Raw genomic sequence first — 12472 nt, forward strand, 5'->3', positions numbered from 1 at the left:
ACATGAGATAGTATCACCCTTAACACACATAGTAATAAAATTAGTAAAAAAATATCGTTGTAAATTAAATTGTAAAAGAAGCGAATATTTTTTCAGAAATTGTAAAATGTAATTAATTAATATCGATATTAAAAAAATGTTGAAAACTTAAAATTTTATAACGAAATCGTTTTAACCTATATATTATTACTTTACAACAAATATTTCATGGTTTCTATAAATCAAACTAAAAGCAAAAAGCCTTTTCTCCACCGGAATTTGATACTGAGAAGCTGGTTTAAATGATTGGACTGAATCAAGGCCATGTCATGACATTATGCAAAAGTTATCAAAATTTCAAAGCCATATTGATGACATGGCGCAATATTACAACTCCATGGCCAATCACAATCCTAGCTAGCAATATATAAAAAATTAAAACAAATATGTGATTGAAAGAAAGCAATTGACAAAGATTTTTTACTAGTGGGGTCTTTTGAATCACAAATCCACAAAAACCCAGAGCAGCAAATTCTCTGAACATCGATCCTTTCACTCTGAAGAAAGAAGTTAAAAAGCTCTCAGAGAAGACAGTGGTGGGATTTGAAGGATGAAGAAGAGAAAGTGTAGGTTATGCTTGTCCCATGGCCGTTCATTCTGCTTATCACGCTTCAATCTCACCTTCAGTACCATTGAAAGCCTTTGGTGCAAGACCAGAAAGTTCAAGCCTTTTCGAGTTCACTTCTCTTCCATTACGTCCAACACTGCTAGAGCCTCCTACAATTCCCTTGTCTCCGAGGTATTCTTCTTTCCGCTCTTCATCTACAAACCCTTGTGAAGATTGCATTTTTTGTTGTTGTTCTAAAATTTGCATAGATTTTGGGTTGCTGGGACTTTGCTTGGACTGTTAGTGTGTGTTATATGTTAACAATACCCTTTGATATCTGCTCGGTATAGCATCCTTGTGACTTGTAGATTGTGCTTACTCTGCTACAATTATTATTAAAGGTTCCTAATTTCCAAACTAGATAGCAATGTTGACATCCTTAGTTTCCAGGCTATAAGGCTTTTGGTTTCTCCGGCAATTTTCGAAGCTTCGAAACTCGATGTTTCTTCATGGGAAAGGGGCTCAAAAGTCGTTCTGCTATAATCCCAAGAGCCTATATCCTCTCCCACTGTGACTTCACTGCTAACTTAACATTGACCATCTTGAATGTCATCAACTTCGATCAGGTGCCAATTCCATCGGTTTCTATCTCGGTATGCAGTTACCATTAAATGGTGCTTTTATGCATTGCTTGTTTTACATGGCAGTTGAAAGGGTTGTATAACAATGATGATGTGGTTGCTGAGTCGAAGAAAGTGAAAGAAACCATGTTCCTGAACGTGCATTATTTCGTAAATGGTCCGAATCTCTCGCTTGACCTTGCTGCTGAGTTTAGATACCACATTTTCTCCAAGGAGTTACCTTTGGTGAGTTTCCCTCCTTCGTGTGATTCGGTTTTCGGAACTCAGCTTCGACGTTTTCGACTTTGACGTCGTGTATATGAATTTACTACATCTAATCATTGTAATAGTGGCATATGGTCATGCTTGCTGAACATTTGCTGCAGGTACTTAAAACTGTGCTTCACGGAGATTCAGCCCTTTTCGACGAACACCCCGAGCTAATGGATGCTTTAGTTTGTATGTACTTCCATTCTGCTTTGCCCAAGTACAAACGAAACGAATGCTGGGGATCACTTAAAGATGCTGCAGAGGTAAAACATCAAACCCTTATTTATGTGGCTTCATAATCTATCTGAGATCAAAAGCTGTTTATCAGTCTCTGAAACTTAGCAATGTCAGTTTTAAAATCTGATCGGACGAAATCGGTCATTTTTAAAAGTTTTGAGTTTAAATAGACATTTGTAACTCCTTCCCCTGTCCTGGCTTTTTATGTTCATCAGGGAAAACCGGGAGATCACGTTCAAGGTATGTTAACTGCAGATAAGAAAAACTCATCTTCACCAGCAAAATGGGGAAGAAGTCCAAAATCCATCTTTCAAGCACTGTTTGCCTTTCTCCTCTGATCTATCACAGGTCAACAGGCTGGTTTCTTGGCCACGTTCAGCTGCAACAAAAGCCAGCCAAAGACAAGCGGATAACAATACAATAAAGGAAAAAAAGAAAAGGGTTCCATTTCAAGAATAAAAAATCCAAGCGAAATCCATTCCAGTAAAGAAGGGTTTTGTTTTCCTGTGATTCTTTGCAGTGATTGATGCATTTGCTGAAACATGTAAAATGCACAATTCTTTTGCAACCGATGCCATTTGTTCATTCAATTAACTAATGGCTATTTTTTTTGTTGCCTTGTAAATCAACACTGAAGCTGTTATTACACTGGTATTAAATGCTGTTAAGATCTGGTTTACTTGCCCTTCAGTAAATGGACAAGGTATATACATACATACATATTGATGGTAGATGCTTGTTTTTGGCAACATCATTACTTGGACACGACACATCGAGAATATTGTGGATAAAACTTTGACACAACATTAGAGTCGCAGATAAAACTTTGACATGACATTTTAAATATGGTTGATAAAACATCAAGCACGTCACGTCACGTCGAGAGAGCCGTGAATAGAGCCTGTTAAAAAAAAAATTTAGTCATTAACAATGGATACACAATCTATAAATATTATTTAAAGAGAAAGAAGACAAGGTTAAATTGATAGCATCACAAAGTATTAGCATAAATACAATTAAAAAGAATGTAGTGGTTCCTATATATGGCATAGCATATATATATAACCTCTTTATTTAAAGCATAACGTTGTAAATAGAATATATTAAATTGAGAAAGTTGTTCTTATAATAAATATCTATATTATTGTATTTAAACTAATTGGTTAATAATAAAAATATTAATGATTAAACTAAATTTTTTTTAACATGGCACATTAAAAAGTCGTGCATAAAATATTGAACATGGCATATTGAGTGTCGCAAATAAATATTTTATTTAACACATAGGAGAGTTCTGTACAAAGCATTAAATACGGTATTTCAAGTGACATAACACATTAATTGATACGGATATTTTGCTACAACACACTAAGTATCATGGATAAAATATTGAACACGATACATTAAGTGCCATAAATATGATATTAAACATGATAGATTGAAAGAATTATAGATAGGATATTAAAGACAACTTTCACGTTCAAAAAGGGGTAAAGTGCATAAATGGTTACTCAACTATAACGTGTTGTTTTATTGAGTTTTATAACTATTAAAAATTATAAAATGATCCTCCGACTATAGGAAATTACTTTGTTTAGTCCTCGACTATTAAAAGTCACGAAATCATCACCTGAGTATTCATATTTTCCAAACTTGTCATTTTTCGTTAAAAAATTGACGATCATCTAGGTTGAACGATATATTGATTGATTAATTTAGATTGGGTTTTGCATAGACCAACTGGTTTTCGGTAATTCTTGACCTTTCTTTGGAATACAAATGTTTTCTCTTCCTCTTCTTATTTGTTCTGCAATGTATTTAAATTTTTTTTTTTGATTAAGCAATGTATTTTCACTTGAGCGTGAACATAATAATCTCTTTATAAGAATATATAATGTGAATGTAACTTCCACTTAACCACATAACCCCACAATATTTGCATAACTTCTACTACATCTACCACTCGTTAATTGTAACACATCCAGGAATAAGTCTTATTTTGTTTTTTGTGAAAAATATAAATAAAAGTTTAAATGTTTTATTGAGAACGTATTTTGGGACAAATTTTAACCTCGATAATTTTTTCGTGCGAATTGTATAGTAAAACTCATTACAATCTAAATTTGAATGATAATAGTGATTAAGATTGATATAAAATAAAAAGAGACCGTATTCTTTCCAAAGTTTAATATATTAAAGAGTTCTGATGTCTGCCGTTACTGATATTCTCCTTGACAGGGCCTTATTAACCTTATTCTAACATAAGTTATAAATATAAGCGTGAAATATTTTAACATACATACAACAAAATTTAAGCCAGCACAACATTTTTAATTAATACGCGTTAAGCCGGCTAATTTAGTGATATAAATTCTTTGGTTAAAAGGATGTGATGGCATTTAGCAAGAAGGTTCCTCCTCTACCCGTTTTGACAAGGAGTTTCTGGACAGTGACATTAATTCACTCGTTTTCGAATAAAGAAATTATGTAGTATTTATCGATCAAACTCTCTAACTAAATATAATTATAACTAATTATAGTGTATATATAAGCAAATAAATAAACAACACTTGATCTAGTGTTCCTAGTGCACTGGAGAACAAATGCAAAGCAGGTCAGTGGTAAAGATGGAGAAGAAATGCAATGCTCCGCCGGTAAGAGGGAATGTAAAACATCGAATCTTCAACGGTTTATTCTCACTTCTTAAAGTTTCAGTGGAAAGGATCACTCGTTTTCTCTTCAACCGTACACCAGAACGTTAGCCTGCATTTCATGCAACATTGTGATATTCGTGCAAGTTCTTATTATAGAATACAGATTAAGCATGACGTCCACTTTATGATTGTTTCTTTTTTTATATCCTTTATATATATATATATATATATATATATTCAAAGTCTATAAACTGTAATAGAAATAACGGATTTTTATATTTTAATCTTTTGTATTAGTTTAGAGTGGTTACAAGGGGAGTCAAACAACTGGTTAATATGATTGTCTTACATGATCAAATGGTGTCAAATCAGTCAATTTAATTCATCACATCAGTATTTCGTTACTTTAGTAATGGCTATTAACAACAAATGATTAATTTATTATAAATCAATAACTTTGTTCATTAAATTGTTATTTCTGAAACATCAATTGTGAAAAGAGAAGCTTACTTAAACATCAGTGACCGTTTATATAGTTTGTCCTCTAACTTCAATATAAATGAAATTAAAAAAAAAAAGAGAGACCATATTCTTTTGAAACGCAAAGTTAATTTCAAAGTTTAACATGTTAATGAAATTCTCTTGCCCCCATCTCATCCACCACCAATATCGACTTATAGGAATAAATTAGGTTAAAATCTATTTTAAATTATTGCACTATCATTAAGAGTTTGTTTGAGTTCCTCTGTTATAAAAAATATATATTTTAGTTATTGTAAAAACTCATTAATCCATGTCACAACCTGGAAAAATAATAAATATATTTATATTATAATCAATTTGGTGAAATTTGGGGGCCAAATTAAAAGTTTTCAGAACTTGTAGGTCATTTTAAAAGTTGAAGAAAATTCGGGGACCTAGCCCTGAATTTGACCATTTTGTGTCGACAGAGAATCCTAATAAATGCGTTAAATTTGCTTTCTGGTTGCAAACCAGAAACAAATTCACAAATATTTCCTCCCCCGCACCCCTCATTCCAAGGCCAAATAAGTCGTCGTTCGGCCGTTCCAGCTCACACCACCACTCCCGTTTGGTTCGTCGTCGACCGATGAACAAAACCCCTCAAACTTCTAGTCATAAAACGTCGTCTAACGCCGTAAAATTCGACTTAAAGTTTCAAAATTTTTAAACCTCACTGCCGTGAAAAATCCTTCATTCGTTGTTGATCATGCTCCGTTTTTGACACCTCCCGCACCATCGTGTTCCTTGCATTGTTTCAAGTCTATCGGTGTCCCTCTTGTCTCCATTGTCCTCGGGGTATGAAGGGGTGAGGACGATAAAGTTTTCGGCGTTTTAAAATTGAGCTCTCCGTCGTTCAAAATTGTTAACCGAGCTTGGTAAGTGTCTCAAAATCCCTTAAAACAATTTTAGGAATTTTTATGGAATTTTTAGGATACCGTATAACGCCGCACGCGCCGCCCCTGCGCTTGGGGAAGGTTCACGCAGGAGGGACAACCTGTAATTTCCTGTCTAACCCGACCTGATTCGACCCGACCCGACCAGTGTCTGACCCACTGTCCCGCCCCGCTTGCTGATTCGATTTGACTGCCCATTGACCATTGACCATCCTTTGACCGCCCGTTGACCGTTAATCATTGACCAAAAAGTCAAAATTTTAGAAAAGTCATGTTTTATGTTTTTTTAATGTCTTGAGTGCGATTTCGAGATCTGTTTTGCCAAATTCAAACCCGAAAGCCTCCGAATTGACTCGTAAACCAAAAAAATGCAATTTATCTAAGTGTTTTAATTCAGTTAATTTAATTGAATGGTCAAGGACTAATTATTGTTATGATATGTTAAAGGTACTCGGGGACTCCTAACTGTTTCACTTCTCGACCCGGTTCCTCCCGATCCGCTCGTCCTCGAGAGGCCGTGAATACCAAAAACCATCCCACATCTCTTGTCGAAAGTGAACTAAAATCTAAAAAAATCAATAATGGATGTAGATGCTCGTTTTGTCCGGGAATCCGTTACAAGATACAAATGTAGATCAATGGAGCCCAATTCAGCCCAAAAGCAGCAGTATTATCATTCCAGCTTCCAGTCCACGTGGAGCCCTGTAAAACAAAAATGGTTATGGGGTAGCAAGAGGAAAACAGGGGAGAGGAATGCACTGTTTGATCGTGAGAGGGATACTTGGGCAATTAAAAAACTGTAAAGAGTCAGTTTTTGAATGGGTATGAACCACTGGAGTTTAAAGGAGGGATTACAAGCAGAAAATGAAAAAAAAGATCATATTACACAGCCAGAAAAAGAGATTACACAGGGAGGAAAATATCAGCAATTAACCGGGAGAACAGAAGCAAAAAAAACGCTCCCCTATTGATTTTATAGAGAATAGAAAAACGGAAAAAAAAAACATTGTACTGTATTTTCCTCCTATTTAAAAATCAAAGGAAATAGAAGAGTTCGCACGTTTCAACGAAGCAAAGCAATACAAGGTGAAATTCAGTTCATACAAGGTTTTTCTTTTCTATTATTACATTAGTATCTTTCATCATCTGTTTTAATAATTTTCAAACTAAATGCAAATCATAAAGTATAAAAACAAAAATAGGTACCTTTGGTTTGTCGTTGAAGTAAATGAATCATAGTCTTTAGGGTTCCTTTGCTGAGGTGTCAACGTTGTCGGAGTTGGGTAGAATGGCAATGGGTTGTTTGAGTCCTCACATGACATTTTTTTGGGTCTTGGGTTATCATCTATCGAGGGTCAAAAAAATAGAAATAAATAAGGTTTAAATTTACCTTAGTGTTTCGAGTACCATACCATTGTCGAAGAGTCGAGTAGCGCTGAGTGGTGGTCGTGAGGTTAGAGAAGAAGAATGAAGGAAAGAAAAGGGGAGGGATTGAGAAAGTGAAGAACGGCGGGGATGCTGGTAAAATAATACCTAGGGTTTTAATTTTAGTCTAAAGTTATAAATGAAGCATGAAACGACAGCGTTTAGGCTTAGAGAAATTCGTGCCTGGCCAGGGGGGCTAATCATGTGTGCAATCCTCTAATATTCACAGTATTGTATTTTGGTCTTTAGATCTTTTGGGTTTCTGTTTATATCTTCTAAGTTTACGCGTTTTCTTTTTAGTCATAGGCTAGGTTGTTTTTGATTCCATGTTATTTTTACATTTGCGCTGTAATTTTGTGGATTATTGTTTTAGTCCTAGAGCAAGGTATATTGGTTTTGTATGAATTTTCTCATTTAACCTGTAATTTTATTTCTTGTGTATTTTAATCCCTTAAGTATATCAATGTTCCTGCTTTGCGATTTGATTTTCCGTTGCTGAATTTTTTTATGTTCATTTTCCATTGCTGAATTTTTTAACAAGTATATAACTCAAGAATTACTGTAAGATTTTTTTTTTAATTTTTGTGTTAAAATTTGTTCACTTTAATATGAATTTGTGTTATTTTAATAAAAAGAGAAACAAAATTCAATATGTTTATTAATATTAGCATATATGTGAGTAAATAAAATATTTTAATAATTGGATACGAGTAAAAAAAGAGACATTTTTTATGAATAAGATTAAAATGAATGATTTATTTTTTTTATATAAAAAAATTACACTAAGGTGACAAGTCAAGCTCAACACGTACATGATCAATGTCAGGACCTATAGATGACTAGACCAAAGTCGCTAATTTTTATTTTTTAAAATAAATAAAAATAAATAATATTATAATATTTTTAATTAGTCACAATAAGATATAAAAAAATCTTGGCGCAAAACATTAAGTGACTTAATTTCATGATGTCATTTAAAATCGTCATATAAAAGAATAGGGATAACAAAAGTAACAAATAATTAATTTCATCATGCTAAATTGTTTTGTGAGAATAATAAAACATCACTTTTAGTGTCTTCTAAATTATGACGAATCAAATTGTCACGAATAAAACTAATTTGTAACAAATGTGCAACATCACTAATTCAAATCAAATTGTCATTATAATAAATCGTCAATAATACCTTTTTTCATTGGAGACAATTTTACAACGTCATCATTTTATATAAATGTCATTAAAATGTTTCTCACCAAAATTTTTGGAGGGAAGATTTTGGTGCCAAACATATAGTGACAAAAATCAATGATTATTTTTTAAATTGTCATAAAAGATACATCATTAATCACTAAATATGATGAAAAGGAAAAAACATCACATTATAGTATATATTGTGACGTTATACGCAACGTCATTTAAAAAGTTCATCACAAATTGATAAATTTGTTGTAGTGATTCCAGCCTGCACTTTGTTTGGTAATTCGATCATATCTCAAGCTCCCGATACCGGATTGAGGTGATTCAAAAGGCGTTGGAAAGCTAAGAGATATAGGAATAATTTAAATGGTGCTTTTTGACCCAAATATGTCTGTATCACATCCAGAATTAGAATACATTCTGACTAATATACTTGCATCTGTTGAGACTGTTCAGCTTCCCTCTTGCACCTAAACACAAAGATACAATTTATTCAATCATAACATGTAAATATGCATGGGATAATTGAGAGTTAGTTTGATTAATGAACTAACATTGTTCAATGAACTAACTTTATTCAATGAACTAGATGCATGAATGAAGTAGCTTACTAAATGATCTAAATATGCATAATTGAACTACTTTCCTGAATGAACTATATGCTTTAAATGCAGTGCATGCTTAAATGAACATCACACTTATTAAATGATATGAATGTTAAGCAAACTTTTAAATTCTCATGCAAATTCATGCACAAGTAAAAGGATGAAATCCTCCCTTAAACATGGTTGTTCCTTCTTCACGTTCCGACCTTGACTATGATGATGGAGGTTCTTCTTTTGGATTGAAAAAGGCTTCTAAAAATCTAAACTTGGTTTGAAATTCCCAGATTAAGCTTAAATAAGCTTCTAGAAGCTTCTCGATTGTAAACAACTTGCCTAGATCAAACGGTCTCAAGGAGATTGCAGAAAATGATGTAAGTTACATAGTCGAGATCACATCATTCCCTTCCTTTTTAAAGCGATTCCTCCTCGAATAAAAAATATCAATAAAAGAACAAATTTCAATGGCAAGTAAGAAAAAATCTTTGTCGAAGATAGAACAATCCAATTGAGTTCCTCTCCCTTTAGAAAGGCTCATCCCTGAATTACAAACATTTTTGGGAAAATGTTCTTCATCACCAAGGAAAAAGAAGTCTTTTCCATAGATGGAGAAGTCCTTTTGAACTCCTCGTAGTGCCTTGCCAATTGTTTCTTCTATGACGTCTTTTCTCGAATCGACCTTGGTGATAACTATTTGTATTTGAATCATCCCACTGAAAAATGAATCAATATCAGAAGTAGAGAAATTGATAACAAATGAAATGGGAATATCAAACCATGGAGGATGCTTGATGATCTTAATTGGTGGTTGATGCTTGATGTCTTTGATGATGAAAAACTTCATTGTGTGTTCTCTTAAAATATAATCTAGGCATGGTTGATGTTTGACTATCTCCATGACTGGTAACGAGTTCAGAATGTCCTTTGAAGTGTTCTCATGATTCTGCAATGATAAACCAAAACTATGAGGAAAAGAAAGGTTAGTGTAAGATGAAATTTCCTTCTCATCTTCTTTTCGACATTCTTTCTTTTCATTTCCAAGTTTTTAAACTACACTTGCAAATTTTTTAACTCCAATTTCTTTTTCTTCGCTCTCAATGTCTGTTTCAACTCTCATTTCTTCTTCTTTTTTGCAAACACTTTCTTTTTGTAGTTGTTCTTGCAATTGTGTTTCTTTGAAAAAAATTATCAAACCACACTTGAAGACGAGCTAGACTTTCTGGATTGAAAGATGCAAAATTCCTTGGCTCACTTTGTGTTGAACTTTTGACATTGCTTCTTGTTAGAAAATTAGGGTCCTCCTTGTAAGATCTTCTGCTGCAATTAGGTGTAGAACTAGAAAAAGATCGATTGTCGTCTCTCTCTTTTAGTTGCGTTTTAATCTTCGATGGACGCATTTGTGAACAATAAGGCCATTTGATCATTCACTATAATTTCTTTGAGATTGGGTTGAGATGCTTTTGAAACAAACTCCTTATCTCTCGTGTCATAGCTTGCATTTGCAAGTTTGGTGCACCACTATCATTTTGGTTGTCACCTCCTGAAATATGAGAATTATCTCTAGAAGTACGAGAAATTATTAGTAATAAAATAAAATAAAAAATAGACCTCACCAACACAAAACCTCACCAATACACTCCACGGAAAAGTCTCTACTCTCGTATTTCACTCGGGATGACTTTTACCCTTAATGCACACTCTTGCCTTTAAAGTTCTTGTGGAACACCCTCGAGGTTTACAAGGCATCTCATAGACTTTGGCTGAAACAATTGGGGCTTGGTTGGAAAAATGATGTAAGTAAAAAATTTGGCTACAATAAATAACGACGATGAGAATAGGTAATAATATCTTAAAGATAATGAAAGAAACGATGAAACGAATACTAAACCTTATTAATTATTTTTTTCAAAGATGAAAATAATTGCTCTCACCATCTTAAATTTTTTTATTTTTTTATTTGTTTTTTACTAACACAAGAGAGAAAAAAATGATACGCTTACTAAATCAGCTCGTTCTGATACCAAATGATATGAACTTGATTATGTGTTCTGAGTCATATACGATTTTACCCGATCGTGATTCTAGTAAGAACGTCGTAGTGCTTTGATTGAAAACTGAAAATGCTCAAACAATGTTACAAGAAAGAAATTGATATAAGTAAATAGAAAATGAAAGGTTGTAGGTTATGATAAAGTGGTTTGAAGGTGATGGAATAATGATGGTTGTTTTGATTTAATGAAATGAAGGAAAGTGGGGAAAGTGTTGTGGTGATAATAATTTATAGTGTGGAAAGAATGGAAGAATTGTGAAGGTAAAAGATGTTATGGCGTGGGAGATGAATGATGAAATAAAAAGTATGGAATGTGACCCGCTAGCTATATGGAGCTAGGAACCAACAATATAAAAAGATGGAATCGAAGTGATAGAGGGTGTAACGTGACCCACTAGCTATAGGTGAGCTAGGAACCAATGTTATAAATAAAATGAAATGGAGGAATGCTTCAAGACTGACAAGAAACCGATAGAGTTGTAATCCAAGAACTAAAATGAAAGCAACCTTTCAAAGAGTATATTATGCAAAAAGTTCTTAGTACAAATGCCATGGAGGTTCCTATTTATAATGTTGATAGGCACCATATGCAGAGTTTTTACAATTAAAATAAAACAATCACCTAAATGCTATTGAATTCAATTAAATGACTTGTCATTCTTCTTATCCTTTGATGGCTGGCCATGTAGATTGAAAATGGATGAATTAAGCTTTAATTTGAGATAATTCCAGCCTTAAATTCGTCCAGAAAGGAGGGGTGACTCTTGGGCTGCCTTTGTTTGCTTGAAAATGAAAGAAAAGAGGATAAATGAAGTCATAGGATGAATGTGGACATCCTTCATGTCCAAATCAGCTTGTCTCTTCAAATTCCTTGTTGATTTTATCACTTAATTTGGTGATTAAATGAAATAAAATCAGTCTTCATTGCTTGTTCCTTGGTAGCACGTGAATAGCCTTCAAAGAATGATAAGTAAGGCTTGAAACTAATCCAAATCATCCATGCATGAAATTCCCATAATGAAAATTCCAGCTTGCACTTGGTTTGGCAATTCGATCATATCTCAAGCTCCCGATATCGGATTGAGGTGATTCAAAAGGCGTTGGAAAGCTAAGAGATAGTGGAATAATGTAAAATTGGTTTCTTGGCCCAAATACGTCTGTATCGCATCCAGAATTAGAATACATTCTGACATATATTCTTGCATCTGTTGAGACTGTTCAGCTTCCATCTTGCTTCTAAACACAAAGATAAACTTTATTTAATCATAACATGTAAATATGCATGGATAATTAAGAGTTAGTTTGATTATTGAACTAAAATTGTTCAATGAACTAACTTTATTCAATGAACTAGATGCATGCATGAAGTAGCTTACTAAATGATCTAAATATGCATAATTGAACTACATTCCTAAA

The 12472-nt window shown here is 33.5% G+C and overlaps 1 pseudogene; it reads left to right on the top strand.

The window, feature by feature from the left end:
- Positions 1-608: 608 nt before the first annotated feature.
- On the top strand, positions 609-2085 carry LOC120152814 (annotated as a pseudogene).
- The last annotated feature ends 10387 nt before the right edge of the window (positions 2086-12472 follow it).

This window comes from Hibiscus syriacus, unplaced genomic scaffold, assembly GCF_006381635.1.
Source record: "Hibiscus syriacus cultivar Baekdansim isolate YM2019G1 unplaced genomic scaffold, ASM638163v2 tig00111095_pilon, whole genome shotgun sequence".
In the NCBI taxonomy this organism is placed as follows: Eukaryota; Viridiplantae; Streptophyta; class Magnoliopsida; order Malvales; family Malvaceae; genus Hibiscus; species Hibiscus syriacus.